At 42.2% G+C, this 23,636-nt stretch overlaps 1 protein-coding gene across 1 annotated transcript in view; it reads left to right on the forward strand.

Annotated features, from left to right (window-relative positions):
- Window positions 1–23,636, forward strand: part of map1ab (microtubule-associated protein 1Ab) — a 63,719-nt gene that overhangs the window by 7,080 nt on the left and 33,003 nt on the right. The gene's annotated exons all lie outside the window — the stretch shown is intronic.

The following is a 23,636-nucleotide window of genomic DNA, read 5'->3' on the forward strand; positions in this document are numbered from 1 at the left end:
TGTGTGTGTGTGTGTGTGTGTGTGTGTGTGTGTGTGTGTGTGTGTGTGCCTCTTGTGTCTATGTAATGCGATGATTTAGGGCTCAGAGCTCAGGTTTAAAGTACAATAAATGCTGAATATGGAATTATTTCAATCATTTTCTAGGTGAGGGCCTGATGGGATCAAACACAGACACACACACACACACACACAAATACAAGGAAACAGACAGGAGAGATTATTACCGCGCTGGTGTCTAAGCAGGAGTCAGCAGAAAATGACACAGCATTTTTCAACATAATTGTTAAAACGGAGCAAATAGTTTCAGAGGAAACAGAGGAATTCCTGTGAAACGACTAACTTTACTCGTATCCTTCGTCCATCCGTCATCCACTCTGTCCTTCTGGGTTCATTTCATAAAGAAACATTCTGATACACCAAAGTGAGGCACCTTCATTTGTGCTTACAACTGTTGTTTACTGATTCAGCTGCTGATGAAACATCCGGATACTTCAGTGCATAATAATTCCTCTCCAGTTCGCTCCATCTGGAACACGAGAGAATAACATTTGATCTTTGAACACGGGATGATGGGGACATACACATCTTTATTATTATCTGCAGATCTTTGTTTTTTACCTCAGAGGACAATAACATGTTTTGATAGATAATTATTTTGACATGTCATGGATCTTGGTTGACTGTGTTCATATTACTTCGAGCGGAGCTGTATTGGTTTCTAAGTGGTATATTGGATTTCTAAGGCCCTGTCCTGTAAACGTTAAACAGCGCGGTGGCGTAGCGGTCAGACAGGACGCCCTGTCAGTGTCCGATGACCTTAAGCGTCCTGTCTGCAGACATGATGCTGAACCCCTGCAGCTCCGGCTGATGCTGGTGTTTATGTGGAGGTTTATTCCTCTGGAGATAAACAAATTAATACAAGTATGGAGTCTTCTCACTGCCCTTTATAGTGAGGACTTGTTCAGTTGCATCACATCTTTTTCACCAGATGTTTACCGCTGCAGACAGAGTGAGACAGAGTGACGCCTGTGTCTCTTATATGTACCAGAAACGCTCGAGCTAAAAGGCGTCTTGTTGTCTTCTGCTGTGCTTAGTTAAAAGTGTTACACTCTTTATTTGTGAGTGCTGAAGACTTCATCAGCCAATGTTGTGATTTTCAGCTCGGCACCCACCGTAATCTAAATTGAGGTGAGCCGGGCATTTTGTTTCTGAGTTTTCTGTAGACAGTGTTTGTGGGTGATGAGCCTTTGGGCTTACTTCAGGCACACTCACACCGAGCCGAGGATGTAGTTAAAATGTATTAGTTCATGGCATATAAAAGTTAAACAGTTAAAAACACTTCATTCTCTGCTCAGACTGACATTATTCCAATAATTGTTCGCTGCTCTATTAATGCTCTGAATCCCGTATGTTGCTCCCTGAGATGGTTACTTAGTGTCACTTTTAATAACTAATGTATAAATGAATGTATAAGTACTGTATATTAGTATTCAACATACAAAGTAACCGTGTGCTTTTCCCAAACGGATGAGAGCGATTCATGAAAATGCGTCGTCCCTTTTTAAGACGTGAGGCCGAAGGATTCCCCCCCTCCCCCCCTTTTTAGCACAGCACACGAGGCGGATCAATAGCACTTCAATGGAGAGCAATCCAATGGCTGCAGTGCAGAAATAGATAAGGGGATCACATTGCTTTGGGTTGGCGGAAAAACTTCCATTGTGGGGAAAAATGGCAGCAACAGTCGTCCCTCTCCACTGAGCTGAGAAGCTGATCGGTCCACTGATACAAGCTGGGAGAATAGAGTGAAAAGAGAGTATCGATTATGCTCTACTTTCTCCACCAGCTGAGGTGCCCTCGGTGACCAATTTAAGTTTTAGTGCTGGAATAATGCTGTGCTCCTGTTGATGGAAATAACAGATACTTGTATGCTCAGCAAACCTTTTTATGAATGACTGAACGTCCTCAGTACTGTGGGAACTACGGCAAAAGTAAAGTTACGGCTGTAAGTCCGTGAAGCTCAATTTGAGACGTCAAATGTTTAATTTACCTTTCGAAAGAACATTCAAGTGTTCATTTTCAAAATGGATCCACTTTGGAGGAGAAAATCACCATTTACTTTCAGAAGAATCTCAATAATAGAGACGTTTAGTCTGTTCTCGGTTGTCATTTTTCATTCCAACCGTGGACAGTTTTTCTTTCAGTTGAAACACTCAATATCCTGCTTTGTTGGAGTTCTCCTTTTGCATCAGAACTCTACAATGTTGGACCAGTATGAAGAGGCATTTATCTGATAACTCCTCAGCTTGTCCTTGATTTCTCTCGATGCACAAAACTACTTTCCTCTCATGAATGCACCCTCTTCTTCAAGGTGTTGCTTAATTGAAGTCCAGGGCTGGCGGCCATCAAAGCCAACACAGGAACAGTGTTGGCTTTCATCTTGAATAAATTATAATTCTGCCGGATGAGAAAGTCGTCTGACTTGGACAAAGCTTGTTGTATCTGGTTTTGCAGTCTCCCCGCGGTCATGCTACCTTTCTCCACTTGTAAACCAACAACAGCAACGTAATCTCAGCTTGTCAGGGTGTCATCAAAATAGTCCGAACAAAAACATTTCTCAGCGTCATTATCAGTCAAAATGACACAACGATCTGTTCAACCCGAGCTAGAATAGTTTAATTATATCTTCAGATTACACAGAACACTGGTTTTTAATCATTATGTCCAGGGCCCTCTGGACTTAGAAGAATATGAAATATATTTCCTTCTCACATTGTTGCACAAGTTCACATCACGACAGTATTAATACACTAAAAGTCCTCGATTACTGCTGGATCCAGAACACTACCATTGTTCGTCCACAGCTTTCACTCTGCTCTGTTTTTATCTCTCCTTGTACATCATTTTAAACGACCTACAGTAGTGTTTGTATTTCTGAATGAGACTTCTGATTTCATAGCATCTATTTTACTTTAACACTAACTAGCTGACTATTCTTTGTAATCTTTACATTTGTTTAAATGTAGATTTGAATCCAGATGACAATATTGAGCCTGAAAATAAATAAAAAACAAAAACAGTCTTTTATAACATATTTTATAACAGATCTAAGATCTAAAATTCTCCTTCAGAGTCTCCATGCTGATCATTTTATATCTAATGGGAACATTTAGCGGCAGAGTGATGATGCTGCGGTTCAATACAGTCACCCTTTTTACCTTGTTAAAACGCTGATCAAGAGCAAAACAGTGAGTCAGTATGAGACTGGATATTTGATGATATGAGTGTTTATTTAAAGAATAAATACTTAATGAATAATACGCTTCAAGCCGCTAACTGAAGGTTCGTCTCCTAAAGCTGTGAAATGAAAATATGAGTAGTTTTCTTGTTTCTGCCTCCTTTGGATTTAATCCAACTATAAAAAGTCCACCGTCCACACAGCCCTCTGTTAGTGCCACAGCAAATATAAAGATGGGTAACGTAAACTACAGGCCGACACCACACTGAAGATCATAAGACAGCAGAGTTATTTTGACTCTCTGAGTTTCAGTAGTCTGGATGAGTTGTGCGTATTCTTACCCAGTTGGCTCTTTTTCTTTACTCTTAATTTAGATTGTTTAGGACTCAGCAGTGGAGGTGAAATGCTGCCATCTATTTGTTTGGAGCAGGTGGACATATCTGTGATAACCATCACGTTCAGTACACGCTGTATCAATAGCTACAGGGAAGTTTCACTTCACCTTTACACAAACGTCCCTCCATAGCAAATATTACCCAGCGGCCCTCGGTGCAATGCAGTGATGACTATTTTTGGGACGGGGACCGTCTCACTCGCAAAGAAACAATCATACGAGCAGACAAACCTAACGACACTTAAGAGCCCGTGACCAGCCAGCCAACTTGTATACAAATGCAAGCCCACACACCCACACACACACACACCCACCCACCCAAACACACACACACGCACAGGCTGCCTACACAAAAACTGAGGACCGGGGGAGACAGGCCATGCTATTAGTGTCAGCGATTTAATCCGATTAACCCTCCCACAGTAAACTCACGAAGGTGTGTGTGTGTGTGTGTGTGTGTCTATTTGACTGGAAACCTGCCTGTGTGCTTGCTGTGTTTTGTGGAGTTTGTATATCGGCTGATTTCTGAGTATTTGAGCTCTCACTTGGTTCCTCTAAGTCTTTGGTTTTTACACAATGGTTGACAGACATTACCAGGAACTCCACAGGGCTTCTGTCTTTGGAAATCCACCTTTTGTCTGCTGTAGACTTTTAAATTTGCTGTATTGCTTCATGCAAAAAGGAGCTGTAAAACGTTTAGAGTTATGGGTAAACATTGCTTCCATGTTCATCAATGAAGAGGGACAGGAGGCAGTGGGGTTTATGGGAAATGAGGTCCTATAATACCTTTAATTTGCACCAGAGGGGAAATGACAGCAGCGTGTAAGCCTTACAGAAGCATCCATTCGCTCGATTGGTGTGTCTTGATGCTCATAGTGAAACTGAAGGCCTTAAACGATGACTATAGTAGAAGATCTGTCTTTATTAAATGGCAGCTTATGGGGGTTACACTTCACAACTATTTAGAGTCTTCAACAAACGAAAAAGGTAGCACACATACCTGGCTAAAACTAATGCGGTCTGTTACAACAGTCCTGAAATGAATCCTGTCTTCATGAAGGTTATAATGTTCAGTTTTATAGAGGTGTTGATTCAACGTAACGTCATTTTGGAGGTTTGTGATGCCGTTGAATTGTGGTGCATTACCCTGAGAGGTGTTTCTATTATTTTGTCCACATCATTTACATCCATAGTGATACTGATATTAACAGAGGCATATCTGTTTTGACAGACGACTAAAAGTCTTCACAAACACCTTTAGAAAACGCTGTTGGTAAGGAGCATACATTTAGACTAACACCAACAATATACAGCATATAGTTGTTGCACATGCAGCTATTAGCCTGTCAGTGCAGGTATTTCTCTAAGATGTTTATAAAAGCTATTGAACAAAGCACTGAGAATGCTAATTAGGACTGTAACAGGAGTCGGTTGATGGGAAACGGGCTTTAACGTCCCGAAGGTCCAGCAGATCCTTTGAAGTGAGATGTGAAACATCACGTCTTCCTTTCCTCTCTTTGTCTCTCGGTCTCTCTCGCTCACATTGAGGGAGATGTAGGCGGAGAGAAAGGGAAAAATAAAAGAATCAGTGGGAATAAACTCAATATAATCATTATGTGTGGATCCTCCCACCTACACACACACACACACACACACACGGACACACAGGTTGAACTCAGTAAGACGGCTTAAGAGCTCATGAAAGACTGTAGACATACAGTCCCTAATAAGAAGCTTCCAGGACAATCTGCAGTATAGATGATTTATAACTCAGGCTGCTATTAGACTTTATTTCTCTGTAACTTTTCTGTGTGAATCTTTGACCTCTTGAAACAAAAAACTGCACATGCACACAATTAACGAATGAATAGAGGGCATTTACTTCTCAGCAGAAGCTCCAACTTCGATAATTAGAAAAGTTGGTTATGTATTTTAAGGGTAGATGTAAGAAAAGGATTTTACATTCCGTAAGAAAAGTATTTGCAGTAATTGTTTTTCTGCATGAGTTTCCCTAAGCCTGACTCGTGGAAACACAGGGGAGTGTTACCTCCACGTAGACGTGGTAGAGGGGAGGGATGGCCCGGGGGCGGTGCACAGTGATTAAACATTCATATTCGATGGTAGAGCCAATTTGCTCCAGAGATTGGGTAAACGTGCCTTTTCAAGGCTGTTGCCCTGGCGACCTCTCCATCCATGCACGTGGGATGACGCTCGGAAGGTCCTGAAGGCGTCAAAGATGAAAGGTTAGAGAGGCTGTGTGAACTTTATTGATGCATCATGTGAAAGAAGGCTGAGGCCGGGGGGGACGGGGGGACGGGGACGTGTGTTGAAAGTCTGGAGGAGGCTTCGTTTTGAAAATGATGTTGGTTTGGGATAAGAGAAATACCTCATCACAATTTAACACTTTATCTAGCTTTTTTATCTGGTACACTGTGAAGTTACTGAGGAGTCCATCTTGAAACCCGTCGGTCTGATGACAATTCAGGCCAATATTTCTGGTCTACAATCTTCCGGTGTAACCAGCAGTTATCCGGATAACAAATATCCAGACACCGGTTGTTGCTTGAAGTCCGATTAGCAACTTGAGATGTGAGAGTGGAGTTTGGGTTGAGAGACGACGTCTAAGACCGGATTGTTTCACTAGGAGTCTGTTTACAAGCTAATTTTAAGGTAAAAAAATAAAAAGTTAAATTGTCTTAATAAGACAATAGCCGATTGGGTTCTGAGATTGCTTTTCGGCCAATGTGTTCCAGCTCTTTTGCTCTGCTTGTGATTGTTTGCCTGCATGAAGCCAGAGCCTGCTCGAACGTGATTGGTCAACACTACTTGGACCACGAAACCAGAACACCTCCGATAACAAAGTCTTGTCCGGTTTCCTACAGATTCTGGGTTCATTTGCACATATCTGTAGAGATTACTGAAGACTATGTTGATTTTAAAGTAGAATTAGAACATGACCTCCTAATTTAAGCAACTCCCATTGGAAGTAAACACAAATCACTTTGGCAGAGAGAACTTCTAACCCTAACCCACCAGATGGTTTGTTACACAGAACTATCGGAAAAGCCGTCATTGAAAACTGTTGATCAATCAAACTCTTCCCGAATTCAGTCAGGAGAAGAGAGACTACCGTTTACCGTAAGTTTACCGTGTACGTTTAGCTTGTCAGCTTGCTAAAATGTACTCGTATCCTCACTAACATAAATCTATAGGGATGCAGCATAGCAGCGAGTGTAGCTCTGCTCATAATGATTTGGTGTGAGGAGGAAAACTGGCATCAAACATTTCCTTGCAATTATATCACAGGTGCACAGCAGAACGAGAGAGGAGGGATTATGCTAATGAGCCACTGGCATGGCTGAACATGTTTTGTGTTCATTTTTTTACCTTCTGCAAACAATAAAAAACCCTAAAGCGTGAGTTGCTGTTGTGTACATGGATCTTTGTCACAGTCTACTACAGAGTATTGGTTCAGGGTCCATATCAAATATTCATGCAGCTGCAGCTACTAAATACATGGCTTTAGGTCAAAAAAGTGTAAATCTCTCTATTAGCATTACAATGGTGAGCACTTGGGGCTTTTGGGCTGCTGTGGTTCAACCTTTTGAAATAGCCACAGCAAACCTGCAAGTGTGACATTGGATCCGGTGCTGTATGCTGACAGCGTAGCGTAGAGTGTGCTTCATGACAGGAAACAATCATCATCAGAAATTGTAACTACCTGTATGTTTAAATTGCCTCAAGGAAAACAAAAACAAACAGTTTTGTCCTGCACTGAAGCCTATGAGAGGTGTTTCTGTCATTTTGCCCGCCCCCAAAATCAACATGCACTACCACATCCGCTGTATTTTTTTTAATGCTATCACATTTTGCCAACAGACCATCCAATGAGATCAACTTAAAAGTACTTTTTTTAAATTTCAGGTTTCCTACTTTGGATAACGCTTCCTCATCTGTAATCGCTCAACCTGTGCTGAAGTATTAGCATTGAGTTTCTAGTCATCACTGTAATACCTAATGTAAAAGTTCACCCAATGGTCAATCTCCCCGAAAAAACTTGGTCTTTTAAAGTATAAAGACTGGATTGAAAACTTTTTAGACATTGTTAAAGAGCACTGTATATTAGGAGGTAGTACCTTGTTCGTTCCTTCCCCATTGTGCCCTCTCTCTCTTGCTATAATATATGCTTATCTGGAAGTAAAGAAAGCCTTTCTACATCTCCCGTAAGCTCTCATTGCCGCCATTTCTTGTACTTTATTCTCACTTCATCATTCTAGGCTTAAATGAATATTTTACATCTCAATCTGAGTGATAGATGGCTTTAGTTACTTTTAATACAATCCCCTTTAATGTCTTTCCTCAGTTCCCACGTCATTTTCCTGAATCTTTTCCTCTGCAACAAGTCACGGCACTGTTTGCACTTTGGCTCTGAACTTTGAAACACTTCTAAAGTTGTAGATCTATTTGTGAGAAAGTCTAATAATAAGGAAGTATCCACATAGATTGAGCAGCTGTAATCTGCACTGAAGAAGTCATGTACTTTTAGCTGCATGCACTCATCCTCATTTATTCCTAACATTTAGCCAACAAATCATTTAGGTCTCGTCGTTTTTAATCATTAATCATCAATCTGTCGGGGAACGGGCTGTCCACCCACCGTTTTTATGTCTTTGTACAGACAGTGAGGGGGAGAGACGGGGGAAAATATGATCTCACAGTATTTGAGCTGAGCTAAGTGTGGCCCAGATGTGACAAATAAAAAATATTAATTAAGTATTAATATAGCAGCAAACAACTATTTGCGACGTAAAGATATAGCGGAGTAATGGCGTCCTGAGCAGAGAATGAAGTCACTCTCTGTGTGCTGTAGCTTCTCTGTGTTTTGTTTTGCCGGTCCGGCCGTGCATCTCTTTTTGTGCATGCGAGTCCAAGTGTGTGTGCCTCTCTGGTTAGCTAATGGCCACCGCTCTGCACTGTGCTCATATGCCGCTTACCGCTTATTACGCCGTCCTGACCCACGGCGTTGTCGAGGCAGCGTAACATCCACCCTCGTCTTCTCCTCCAGGAAGCGTCAAAAAAGTGCCTTTTGTGTCTCAGCTGAGAATAAGAAAATGTTTGTTTTGACACCCTGTTCTCTTAAATCTTCTCTGTAGTGTGAACTGTTACCCATGGATTCTTCGTCATAGCATAATAAACATATTAGTCATGTTGCACACATTTCTATAGCCACGCGATGAAAGGGCAGAACCGTTTCTCAGGTTTATGGTGCCGTTGTTGCTTCCTATTCCCACCACCAATCACCTGCTGCCTCTGAAATATTTCTTCCCGTGTCAATCTCTGTGTCTGTCTTCCATATTGGACAGCGACAAGCAGACCTTTTCATCACTGTTAAGCTCGGCTAGATTGCCTTGAAGGAATCGATCGAGCACAGTGGCAGCAGAAGTTATGGCTGTGAAGCCGGGAGCTCTTTTCCCTCGGTACTGTGTCGGCTAGTCATTTCCGCTGCTGTCCGCCTGATGTTTCTGGGCTCCTGAGCTGAGCCCCTTTTTTTTTTTTTTTTTTTTTTTTTTTTTTACTACTTGGTGTTTTCCTCTCACACAGGGCTGCACAATTCGTCATGTAAAAATTGACATTACGCTCCTCACCTCTACACTTTTAGGATTGCATGAGGTTGCTGTTTTCATTTAGTCCCAAATGGCTTCGTGAGCAACATGTTTACTGTGGAGAATCCAGGCGAGCACATGGTTCATGACGAAAAGGTACCCGTTATTCAACTCACAATCAATATGCAGCTCGCACATTTGTTCCACCTAACAGTTCAGGGAAATCATCTTTGAAGAACACACAGTGTATGTGAACATTTCAGATTTCTTTCTCACCTAAATGTTTTTTAAATATTTGTCAGTATTGTGCAGGCTGAATCTCAAGTATCCTTGTGCTCGGGGCAACCGTTGTTTAAATAATAAACTTATTAACCTCAATACCGCCCTCTCATGTCTCTGTAAGTAGCTCTATATGTAGGTGTGATATTTCTTCGAGACCAGCACTTACTCATTGATCTTCCTCATCCTCATCCTCATCCTCCCTGCTGTGTATCATCGGCTGTTCACAACACTCAAGGTAACCCCCGTTTTAATTCTGCTGTGTAACAGTGTCCTGACCCACAGCGTGACACAGCAGTTCTGTTCTCTCACCTTGTCGCAGTAGGAGAGGAAGGAAGTGTGTGTGTGTGTGTGTGTGTTATATGTGTGTTTGTTTGTGTTTTGTTGGTAAAGGTGGGGAGGGGGTCATCGCTCTCAATGGGATTAGGCAACACGTTCATTCAAGCCAAGGTCACACAGTCTCACTCCTGGGACACTTTAACCTTTCTAAACAGACCTGCTGACAACACACACACACACAATACTCCTCTTTCTCGTACAGTAATGCTGATGTTCACGCTCTTCTGGACACACACTTGGAGCACACGTATACGTCAGCATTCGTTATAATGGCATCTGAGGAGCAGTCCGATTCCGTTTATCTGGCCCTGAGCTGAACCGATGTGGAAAGGCAGTTTGCGCTTAGTCGACTCCTTTCTTTCCGCCGCTCTGCACATCCTCTTGTTTTGTGCTTTCTAGTAAAACACTCCCCAGTTGCCTGGAGGCAGTGAGTGGGGTGAGGAGTTTAAATTCCCCCAAATTCATGAGCGCCACTGGCTCCCAGCGGTTAGTGGAAAGTGAATGTTGAACGTTTGTTTCTAGTATTTGTGTCCTCGTCAAGTTGTAGCTTTCATTCAAAATCATTCCCACACTGTGAATGCAAACGCTTGAGTGAGTTCTTCACTTCAGACAAGTTTGGTTTCATTTCACAGTCCCAGAAGTATAAATCCAGTTCAGTCTATGTAGAAAATGTTTGGTGAGTGACAGCTGGAGCATTTGGATTGGCATAAATTTGTCATCGTTGAATTATCAGTACCAAAAAAGTTGCGTTAGAAATATCTAATTTCTGGACAAAGCCAAAAATACAAGCCTAGGTACACAAGAAGAGAGACATTTACGACTCCAACTTGCATTTCAGAAAGAAACAACCAATAACCGAGCTTAAAACCAATCTAAACCGCTAACTAAGATACCTGAGGAAACATTCAGTTGCTTAAATTGTGTCACTTTACAATTCTGTGTCAACTTTGGGTGAATTTTGGCAGCTCGGATTTGTGCCTCCTAACTTCATCTCTATGTTGATGCCAGCTGAGGCTCATAGGTATTGTAGTATTCAGAGACACCGGCCATATCAACCTGACCGAGTAAAAAAAAAAAAATGTAGCCCCTGAAACTCCTTTTGCTGTCATATTAACCAGTTTAGGTGATGAGAGTCCCGACATTTAGATCTGGGTGCTGAATGGACCTGAGTGAGTCCACAGCTGTGTGTACGCTAATGCTAATCCCACTGTGCTTAAAGCGCAGCGTCATCATGGACTACTCCTCTGTAATCTCTCTGAGAGTGCCTGACCCTCCTCATGTGTATCTGTTGAGGTGTATTATCTCAGCTAATCTGAGACCGTGAGGGACGACGTCTAAAAGAACTTGTTCAGGTAAAACACGTCTGATATTTGCTCTACTTTAAAAGTGAGAAATGTGTGAGCTCCTTATATAACGAGTAAGTGCTCACTACGTCTTTGATCTGTGCTGACTGTAGTTTTGCAGTAAGTGCACTGCAGGCTAGCTCATGATCGCTCTCGTAACAGTATGTTGTATTGTCCCAGCTACAGCACACACAGAGAGTCTTTCTCACTGCTAGATTTGAATCAAGCCTTCTCTTACAATAATCCTCTTTGCAGCAATGAAAGGTGCATCAGTGAGCTTCTTGAATCATTGCTGTAGCAACAGTAGGGAAGAAATATCATCTGCCTTCTTAATATGGAACAAATCAGAACAGGGATAACATTTATAAACTAATTTCACTTCATTGTTCGAATGCTACACATTTATCATTAATGCAAATGGGTGTGCAGGTTGACTTCACCTGAGTAGGGGAGACAGAGAGAGGGAGGCATCCTTCCAAAGTGGTTCATTGCGTTTTACATTATTTAAGCAGCTATTGAATTATGCAAAGCTGTGATATTGATCCCAGGGCTTGCCATCACAGCAGTCTGAGGGAGGGAGAGAAAGTGAGTGAGGGTGAAGATGGGGGGGGGGACATGAGGAAAAGAAAGGAGAGATGTATACTAAGAAAGGGAACAGGAATACATCCTGCTTTCATGTTCTTGAATAAAAATGGCACCAACAGTTAAGATGTTAGGTCAGAAATAAGGAGACTAAGAAGTTACTTCAGAGGGAACAGAAAGAGAGAGATGGTTTGAAAAAAATATATATTTTTGTGCTTCACACATCATAACCGGCCTCCCTTCAGGGCCAAAGCATCAGACCTCAGCTTGAAGTATCCATCTAGAAGAAGACACACTGTGACCTTCAACTGGCCTGGCTTGAATGTTGTTCTTGTTAGTGGGTGAAATGAGGTAAAACTCAGACTTGTCAGTGATACTGGAGGTGGAAACACCATCTGTCCTAATATGTTTGGCTCTGGTTGATCAAACGAAGGCTTCCAAGTGGAGTACAAGCAGAGAAAGTACAACCTCAGTCTGAAAATGAGATCTTTTTATTCTCTTGTCAGAGTACAAAACTCTTTTTTAAAATACAGTCGACCCTTTGACCAATCAATAAATCCGCTGGGCCATTAATATCACAGATGTGTTAGCATATATGTCAGCTGAAAATGTCCCATTCTGTACACATGTTGGTCACAAAAATCCAGTATTTAAAAAATAAAAGTTTGTTTATTTTGCTTGTTTATGGTAAGAAAAAATAGGAGCCTATCAATTGTCTTATTATTGGGTTAAAATAACAACAATACAAATCTCTGTATCGATCGTGCTCTAGTCTGCAAGCAATGCAACATTACAATAAATTCTATTAATTATATGGTAACACACGAGCAATTTCACCAATTCTGCGCAGTGTGCCAGCACAGTGATTCCAGTGTTGACTCTGACTCAGCTTTTAGTCCAACCCACAAACTCTTTGATTGTTTTGGTCGTTTCTACGCCACACCTATCAATGCACCAAGCCACATGTGGGTAGAGGTCTGAAACCTGGCTAGCATCACTCTGCCTCCGTCTCTATCCATCTACAGATAAGACTGAGATGCTCTGTTGCCAAGACCAGGAAGGAAAATCTTTTTCTTCTGATTAAAACTGCAGCCTCATCTATCCAGAGATGTGTCAGGTGCTCTCTCGGCTCCTCTGATTGGCTGTTTTGGGTGAGAAGGCGGGCATCGTGAGTGGAGAGGTGTGGCCTCAGCATCTACTGAATGGGCTGTGGTGATCTGATCAGCTGACAGGGTTTATTTCAGGGACAAAGGAAATAGAGAGATAGATGAGGTGTGTGTGTGTGTTCATTCGGGGGATTGTTAAACTGTGAGATGGATGGCAGTTGGTGCAGTGTACTCGTGGCACCAAACAGTCAGTGGCACACACAGAGCAAACACACGTACGTGACAATACATAAAGGTAAACAACAACGCATATGAAGAACTTAATACCCAACATGCAGCAGGATTATATACAAAAGCCTAAAGAGCAAACAAAATGGCAAAGACACCCACACACACACACACACACACACACACACAATCCCCTTTACTGGAGCGTAGACATTGTCATTATTTATTTTTAGGATTAGTTTTGAGCTACATTTTATTACACGGCGTGGTGGAGAGAGGTATAAAAGATGAGAGAGAGAGAGTTGGCTGCTCTCACATAACGTGACACTAAGTCAACAACTAAATACAAACACATCGGTGTTGTGGGTGGACGTTATGCACACAGTAAGTGTCAGCCGTGTGATTAGGCCTGTTTAGGTCAGACTGTGTTGTTTGTGCATGATGTTTCTCTCTTAGCATGATGCTGTATTCTCAAAGTGTGCAGCACATGCTACTGTAACAGCCTCCACTTTCCTGTGAAGGCTTCCCACAAGATTCCGAAACCCGTCTTGCGGGGATTTGCTCTCGCTCAGCCACGAGAGCAACAGTGAGGTCGGCCACAGATGTTGGGCGATAAGACCTGACTCACAGTCGGCGTTCCGGTTCATCCCGAAGGTGTTGGATGGATTTGAGATCAGGGCTCTGTGCAGGCCAGTCATGTTTTTCCACAGCTAAATGTGAAAATCCTCTCTGCATGGACGTGGCCTTAGGGGGCCATCGGGGCCTCCATTTTTGCCCCGGGGCCCCCTGGTGCAGAACTCCGGCAGTGCTTGCAGTGGTGCTTTTTTGGGGCTCTTTTGGGGTCCCTCCTGCCCTGATTGCCATGGAATTTGGTTTTGATAGTCTTGGTCCCCTGAGGTTGATTCCGAATGATTTTTGGTGCGTCCCTGATCTGTCCTGTAGCGCCACCATCAGGAACATTTATTTTCTCACTCATTTAAGACAAAATGAACTGTTACAAGAGTGATTGAATTGTTAAGCATTACTCCTGGTAGGTTGCATTATGTACTCCTACAGATTCACCAGTAACGTTGACTCAATGTACTATAACTCCCTTTGGCTCCATTTTGCCCTCTTACAGAAAATAAATATAAAAAAACTTGATAATAATGTGTCTGGGAAGTTCCTTAGTGAATGAAGTTGTAGGCTATGTGTACTCCCCTATGATATAACTTCACATATAGTCCGTTAATAGCCAATTTAATTTGACATATTTTTGATTTTCTGCGTAGTGGGTTGTTTTCCTACTATTTTGCATGTGATCGTATTTGACAATATAGTTGCTGCCTAATTTGTTTGTTTTATCTTTCTTTTCTTCTTTTTTTTTACTGGTGCAAAGGACATTACACTAAACAGGTACAGTGGCATACAATAGATAGGAATAGACAGAAACGGAAATACAGTTGAAACGACACGGAACAAAACATATCAAAACAAATAAGAAATGTATAACACAACAGCATTGACATTATAAATACGCAAACCAGTTGTTGTTAAGTAGGGACTGGCTAATTTATAAACTGCTGCCATTCTCACGGTGTCGTCGTAAAATTGAAAGCAGATGTTTTCATTAAGCGCAGTGAGATATGGCGCATAACACCACTCAGCCAATCACACACACACGCACAGACACAGCTCAGAGCTGCTGTCTCTCTCCCTCTGCTTACAAAAGCAGTCCACCCACCCACACCGGCTCGGCAGTGAATGAGTTACAGCTGGTGCAGTGTGTGAGCCTGGTGCGCCCCTCCCTGGTTGGACCGCACGCCACTGGTCGATTGTCAGCAGACGGATGTTGCCGCATCCCGGCGCGCTGCGCTCCGCTACCAGGCTGCGTTCGTCTCCAAATGTGCCAAATCTCCTCCTCTGTCCTGCTGTCTCCGCCTGACGCACACAGACAGACAGACACACACACACACACACACACATACACACACCGCCGACGCTCCTCTTCGGTTTCTAAACACTCAACTCTCCGGTGAAGTGGCTCATCATCCATGACGGTACGTAAACTGTTTCTGACAAACCCCCTAACTGATGTAGGATGTTTGTTTTTCTGCCTTTTTGCGCGGAGTTGATTGCGACGGCAGGTTTCTTGAGTGGGATGCTGTGGAGCTACTGCTGCGTATTTTGCCTGTTTTTACTCGCAGCTATGATTTCTCTCTCTTCCTCTCCGCACAGACGCGACGTTTACCCTCAAACAACTGCGCCTCAATCGGCTTTATTCTATTGTTTTAGCCTGGTTTTGATCATCTCAACATCCAGGACCGAAACATTTACTTTTATGCGCAGTGTTGTTGATGTGCGGAGAGAAATGTCTGCAAGTAATTAGGGCATGAGACAGCATAAACTCGTTAATCAATCAATCCTCTCAAATCTACCTTGACATAAGAGGAGGCATGCAAGGTTCAGACGGGAGCAAGTCCTTTCTTTATCCAAAGTAACGGGATTAAATCAGGCGATAGAACAGTAGGTGCCTTTTTAACCTATTTTATCTGAAAATATTCTGTACATCAGCCAAAAGATGAATCACGTATATGAGCTTTTATGGGAACTGTAGTGCAGCCTGTACCTACTTTTATCAATTCAAGTATTATTATAATAGAAAACCAAAAGATGAGAGGTTTGAGGGTGATGTAGTGGATAAAGAGATTGTCCTGTAACTGCAAGGATGCCTGTTTGATCCCCTAAAATTAGCCTTTTTTTTCTGCCCAGTCATTGTGAGTCAATGTGGATCACAGATATGAGAAACACCTTACCTGCAGGTGATGCGGATGAACTCACTGCCCCCTACAGACATGAAAAAAAAGCAACTCAGTAATGGTGTCATTGCTATGGTTTCCAGTTGGCATGCTGGCAACGTAACGGGATGAAGTCAGTCTCTGGACTGTGTTTTGGTCCAGAGGAGGACAAATGACCATGCAGGTTCAGACTTGAGTGCACAAAGAGAGGATAGAGGCAGTGTTTGTGTGTGTGTGTGTGTGTTTTTTCTTGCGGAACAACTTGCCATCATTTGTACGCTGAAATAGATAAATGTGTTTTGTGATGATTCATTCATGCCGAGGATGTTGCCATGTTGCTATTGCGGTGAAACCATCCTGTGTGTGTGTGTGTGTGTGTGTGTGTGTGTGTGTGTGTGTGTGTGTGTGTGGTGGGCTGAAATAACGAGTGATGCCAGGAAAAGCTGTTATTTTTCAGTATTAGTATTCATCCTGGGTTATTGAGTTATCACCACATCATAGGATGCTCTAGTTTCCTGTGCTGGTTTATTGGGACTGGATATTTGTTTCCAGTGACTCAGCAATGGTGGTTTGACCCTGTGTGTGTGTGTGTGTGTGTGTGTGTGTGTGTGTGTGTGTGTCACTGATCTGGTTGACTGTTTGTCTGCGTGAATGATGTTTTGGCTCTGTGATCTAAACTGTGATTGTCTGTATGCATGGCCGTGTTTCAGTAATTGCTTTGCAACAGCTAATCCCAACTTTAATTTTGGGATAAAATTGAGCCGTCAGCTTCTATAATCGTGTCATAAAAGATTTCCTCTGATGTGCAACTTTGATTTTCGGGGGTCAAAGATGCTGCACATCAGTCCATGACTTTGTTTGAAAAAGATATTACGATGTGCTTGTTTGTGTTGTGTTTGCCATGGATTTAATGTTATATTTATATGAAAGTAGTACTGTAGATGTCCACCTTTATTACATCTCTGATACTTCGAAGAGCAGAATCGGGGCCCTACGGGATGCTGGGAAATCTTTATTTTACCAGAATATGTTTCACCCAGTTGGCAACCTCTGGGTCTGAAAAGTAAAGCCAAGTGCCTCAAACTTGCATTCTTTCTAATGGCCAGCAGGGGGCGACTCCTCTGGTTGTATAGAGGTCTATGAGAAAATGACTCTACTTCTCTCTTGATTTATTACCTCAGTAAACATTGTAAACATGAGTTTATGGTCTCAATCTCTTGTTTCAAGTCTCCTTCAACAAGCATGATGCTCATTTAGTAAATTATGGTCCATTTAGAGTCAAACAGACCATAAAGCAGGGTACGTTTTAGGGCGTGGCTACGTTGTGATTGACAGGTTGCTACCGTGATGTTGTCCAATCTGAGAGTTGTCTGTGTTTTCGTCTTACAACTTTATCCCTTTCACACTTTGTTTTCAGTTCATGAAAGTTAGTCGTTGTAACCTTCTTGTTGCATAAAGAATGTCTTTTTCAGCATTTGGTTGTACTTAGCTCCACCCACTTGTGTCACTTCTGGTTGCAAAATGGCGTCGGCCAAAAACCAAGATGGCGACGGCCAAAATGCTAAGCTTGAGGCATCAAAACCGTCGTCTACAAACCAATGGGCGACATCAGGACGACTGCGTCACTTCTTACATTCAGTCTGTGGTTTAGCCCTATACTGTCCGGCCTGCCACTGAATCAGAAGCTCGGATAACATTGCTGAGTCACTTTTTGACATCTATTGCTTCTCATTGTCAAGTAGCCAAAACATTGTATAAATGTTAAAGGAATAAACTTAAAACTGCACGGTTCCAATCCCCAGAGCTAAGGTACCACTCAGCAAGGCAGCTTCAGGAATCACATACGATTATCCTAGCTGCTCGGCCTGCCAGAGAATCGACTGCTAGTAGTTGCAGTGAGAGTGCTGAGTCACAGTTTGACATTTGCTTCCCACGATTCAGTCCTCACATCCCACACTGACTCTACATAATTACAAGGTTTCTACACAAACTATAGAAAGTGCTGTGGACTATAAAGACACAAACTGCTGTAGATGAGTTGTCAAATCAAAAGGAAATGTCTTCAGCTTTTTAATGCCTTCTGGTTTTAGATGCTAGTCATTGACCAGTTGTACTAGTCTCTTATCATAAAGCATGAGAATATCCATTAATGGATCCTCTTGGGTCTCTTTTATAGCACAAAATTCTCCAGTTTTGGAGGGAGTGTTGATGCCGGTACAGCTTTAGACATCGACTAGTGCTTCAGGTAACCGAGCAGCTGAGGCATTAAGGTTAGAGCTGATTCAAACCAGACGAGAGAAATCTCGGAGCAGAAAAGAACATCGATGAAGGTAAATAATCAACATCTACTGATAAAGTGCCACTGAGCCAAGCATCGAATTCTCAACTGCTATTTGTATTATAATGGTCACAAAAAAATGACAATACTACTTCTATGTGGCCAATAACTGTTTAAAAACAACAAAAAAGATGCATGCATTCTAACAAACCCCATGATTTATGTATTCAGATTGAGGCTTTATAGCAACACAGTTACAACCCTTTCTGCAATGAAAATGGGAAATAGAACTCCCCGAAACAAAGTCCTTTTGAATCCACCAATTAGGGTTTTTCATAATAAGAAAGCTGCACTGGACATAACTAATTATAAGGGATACGTATGTGATTAATTGGTCCCTGTAGGGGCGTTGTCTTTTTTCCTACCCTCCTCTCTACCAGGAGGCCACAGGTCAGGGTGCTCTGATAAACAGCTGTCCTGCAGCTGGAGGGTGTTTTGTCAGCAGAGCAGGTGTTAGACGACATGGAGGTTGTCCAGTTGAAACATACTGGAAGGGCACAGACTAAGGCTGCAACTAACAATTAATCTGATTTTTACTATTATGTTGTTGATGAATTGATGAATTGTTTGGTCTACAACATTTCTTTTGAAAGTTGTGAGCAATGTCCAACATGATTTCCTAAAGCCCAAGGTGACGCCATCTAATTCTTTGTTTTGTCTGACCAACAGTCCAAAAATCAAAGCTATTCAGTTGACAATAAAGAAAAACAGAAAATCCTCATGAGTTAGAAGTTTGAACAAGTGAATGTTTGTTTGAAGATTTACTTCAACGATGAATAGATTATCAAAATAGTTGCTTATTATTTTTATGTAGAGTTACTTATGGGTTAATCTCAGCTCTAGTTCAGACCTGGAAACAAACAGGTGCAAGTTTTTTAGTGAAACTTGCAAGTTGTTCAATCAGGTTATCTGATTTTATGCTCAGACTCAGCTGCATATTTTCAAATCACTAACTTTTAGCTACTCAAGTCGGTTATTATTTGTTAAGCTTTAAGGATTTAGAACTGTTGGAGACTATCAACCGCGCTCGCTAACAGATTAGCCGCTGGCTCAAACACGACGGTGGGGAGGCGAGCGTCTGGGTAAATTGATCACATGTTAGAGCAACACATTCTTACCCCAACTCGTCAAATTCCGATGCTCGGTCAGTGGCCCTGAGCTTCAAACTAGGAAACAATCGGTTTTGGACGTGGCGGGGACGGCGTATCAATATACGCTCGTTAGACGCAGAGTCTCTTTTCAAAATAAACTTCCGTCCTCGAAGGAAGTTTAGGTTTAGGCAATAAAAACCACATAGTTGGGGTTAGGAAAAAATTGTGGATTGTGTCAATACTGAGTGACTAACGACTGACGTGACTAAATGTCAACGTCGACTCTTAGTTTCACTCTGGACACAAACAGCGGTTTCCTGGGTGAAAGTCCTGCGCCACCAACTCCACTCTCACCCACCAAACATGCACTATCTTGCACTTAATACCGCATTTAATGCTCTGAGCGTCTTATAATGACACGGATGGGTTTACATTGTTAGTTAGTTGAAAGCCTGGTGAGTCGCATACAGACGCTAAAGGGTTCCTTGATGTTTCGGTATCAGCTGTGGGTTGGGATTAAAATCAAATTTACAGCTGTAAACATATACAATACACACACACACACACACACACACACACCTCTAACCTATTTAATATATCTTAATGATTTAACAGCTGACCATTACAAAGCATCCCAAAGCCCTCATGACTCTCCCAGCACAACTTGGTAGTGCCCGAGTTTCAGACCACTGTGATTGTTGACATACTTCATTAGGTCATCTTATTAAAGTCTTAGCCGTCTTATGCTCGTATGGTGACATTAGATGGCTTTTTAATTAGTGGCCAACTTGATTATGTAAATGCAGTCGGAGGGCAGTGCTTGAAATCGGCTTGAACCAGCTTGTCATGCATACCAGCAGGACTTTGAGCGATCCTCTTGGGTCGGTGACTTGTCGAAAAAGACCTGTTGTTACTTGAAGGAAAAATGTTAATTTCTGCATGTAACAAAGTCCAGATTTCCGGCTAATTCAGCTTCTGGGTATATTGCTTTTACTACTGCTTCTTCTGCTGTCACCATTACTCTCTGCAAACTTGCTGTGACGTTTCCCCCACACCTGTCTCACAAAGAAAATTGTCCAGTTGCCATTATCTTCCCTCCGCAGGCCCAGCAGGGCTGGTTGAGTTGTTAGCGAGGCAGACTTCTATCAGGAAAGTCGTGGCTTTGATGCCAGCTTCCATCGACAGACACCGAGCTCCTACCTGCTCAGTTCAGATAAGAGCATCGGCTAAATGTAGTTCAGAGACACTGGGAGTGTGTTGCATTGTTAGATGGACTGGGAGAACATTATAAAGCCGATGCAGGGAGCTGGCATCACTATGCTGCTGGCTCATTTCCTTGACAAAACCTTTGGGGTTTTTATGTCCAAAATATATGCTTTTTTGGCTCATTCAACAAACACTGGCAAACAAAAATATCTCTACTTCAATACAGCATGATGTTCATTTTGTACATTTTGGTCCATTTAGAGTCAAAAAGACCATAAAGCAGAGTATGCTTTAGGGCGGGGCTACCTTGCGATTGAAAGTTCGCTACCACGACTTGTAACATTTTGGTCTCCTAAAAATGTCTTATTCAGCGTTCGGTTGTACTTAGCTCCACCCTCTCGTGCCACTTCTGATTTAAAAACAAAAACAAAATGGCGACAGACAAAATGCCAAACTCCAAACAGCTGTCCACAAACCAATGAGTGACATCCCGGTGACCACATTCTTGTATACAGTCTATATACAGTATACAGTCTATGGCCGAAGTACAACTTCACAGTTGTTGTTGTTGTTATAGAACCACTGTTTTGGTATTGATTTTATTGATTTATTTGACATCATGATGGTGATATTTGCTTTCTGTGTTTCGATAACATGTTTTGGCTTTTTACAGCATCTCGTCTCATGAACAAATACTATACTTTGTGTACCTGTACTGTATATGTACAGTATGTTTTGTCAGCTGTACATCAGTTTCCTGATCACTGCTTCAGTTAATGATCATACAGTAGATCACTTTTAAGTTTCTTCTTAAAGGGGTAGTGTATCCTAGATCGTCCCCAGCTATTGAGTCACCCCACCTTAAGGAGAAGCGGACCTGGCTAAGATGTTTAGCTTTCGGAGGACAGTTTTAGTCTCCTTCTTTTAAACTGCTGTGTCAGAGGAAGCACTGAGTACTGCACTGGTATTTTTTGGGGAATGAAAATTTCCATTCACATGCGGAACCACACAACAAAACACGGGCTTGCAGACTTTCATAAAGCCTCATTGGTCAAACCCTTGAGAGGTGTCCGATGCAACAGCATCTTGGCTGCGTAATTTGTCACAATGTACGATAAAGAAGTGCCAGTTACATAAATAACAACCAGATACAAATGACCATCGCCACTGCGTAAAACATAAATGTCTGTATATTCTTTCGTCTTTTAAAGAACCCTGGGTAGTGTTTACGAGACAAAGGAGGAGTACTGAGCGAACGGGTACCGAGCCGAGAGTCTCGGGACTCGTCGACAACAATGGAGAGAGAAAAAGAGGGGAGGTTCTGGCTCGGAGAATGCAGCAGTGAGCAGTCTTTGCAGTGTTTTCGCACCTCCCTGTTTGATCCGCTGCTTTAGCCAGCTCTCCCTGCTGCTGGAGTCTATGTGTGTGAGTGTGTGTGTGTGAGAGAGAGAAAATGTACAGTTATGCAGAAAATAGCCATGCTATGTTTGTATTGTATTTATGTAAAAAGGGACTGCTTCGACTCTTAGTACAGACCAATGCGACGAACTCCTCCGCCCCTCCCTCCTCTCTCCAAATACCCCCTGCTGAGAGTCTCGGTTGTTCTGGAGAGAATAGTCTCAAGGTGCAGAAGCTGTATTCGGTTTCTATCTCTGCTCCGTTCTGCTTGACGAGCTCTCTGTCTGTCTTTACATTACCTCTCCCTCCGTCTAAATTTAGTCTTTTATTTGTTACCAGTGCAACCATGCGACCCACATCAGATGTTTATTTAAACACACAGCTAGTAGATCCGAATCCGGGACATGAAGGGTTAAAAACCAAAGAGTGGGATAGATGTACAAATTGGAAGGCAGTAAGGAACATTATGCAGCTTTTATTTTTTTTAGATGGAAAGCAATAAGACTCAGTTAAAGATGCAGAGAAGAGTCTGAATGACAAAGCAAAAAAAAGAGAGAAAGAATGAAAATAGATGGTCTTACACTGAGTGCAGAGTCAAAGTGAGAAAAGGAAGTTAGTACAAATAACTCAATCGACTGCCTGTCAAACATGTTGAACAAAAGAAGAACGGCAATTATGAACACAGACAGATCGACGGACGGACAGATAGACAGACAAACGGGATAAAGAGAGAGCCGGAGTGCTGAGGTGATGCCTCAGTGTCTGCCGTCGTTCCCCTCCACCGTCGGAGGGGAAGAGCAGCAGTAAACATTGATTCCTCCTCCAGGAGTTGTTCCCAGAGGGCCCCAACCTCCATCCCTCTGTCTGCTCTGATCCGCTGACGGGGACGCCACCGTGTTTCCACTGCGCCTGACACACCCAGACTCTGAGGGACTCGACCTCAGCGAGCCAAGCAACGCTCAGGTGTTGAGAATGTGATTTGTTAACAGCTACTTGCGGCACATGCTGCATTTTTGCCCCCATATTGTTTGACTAATTACGCAATATGGTGCCACTTATACATACCAATGCAGTTACAACGGACGTTAAAGGGTGTTCGTAGTTATAAAATAAAATAAATTAGACGGGGCGAAAAAACACATTATTTTACTCGGTAATAATTTGACAAACCGTTCCCAACTCAAGGGTCACTTACCCGATTTGTTCAGTGTTTTCATTACTGTCACATGGTCTTCGTCAGCGGATTGAGTTCGAGGCCCAAGTCAAGTTATCCTTATCAGCATTTATTTGTTTTTTCTAAACATTTTTTATTTAAACACTCTGATGTTGAACAATCACACAGGAAGACATTTGTAAAAGGAAAAGCAGAAAAAGCCTTTTTATTAGCTGTTCTACTTGCACATCTTTTTCCGTCATGGTTTCTAGTTCAGTTTTATTTAATGCTATTAATAACTGTTATAGCTGTTGGCAAACATAAGTTGTTTTTTTCTAAATTCTGTGGGAAAGTGGTGCAGAAGCGAGGCTTTGTCTTTTCTATAACGAGATATGTTGTAATCACAGTAAATCTAAAATATGTATATTTTTCCTGGAGGTATTTTGAAATATATTCTGGTAATTGTATGAGTTCGGGTTACAGTGCATGATACAGGATGAAAGGAAGTGAGGTCACCAAAAAAGTAAAGAGTGTTTGAGACAAAGTCGATCTTTGAGGTTGAAT

The sequence above is a fragment of the Anarrhichthys ocellatus genome, unplaced genomic scaffold (genome assembly GCF_004355925.1).
Source record: "Anarrhichthys ocellatus isolate YVR2014 unplaced genomic scaffold, GSC_Weel_1.0 scaffold2, whole genome shotgun sequence".
NCBI lineage: Eukaryota > Metazoa > Chordata > Actinopteri > Perciformes > Anarhichadidae > Anarrhichthys > Anarrhichthys ocellatus.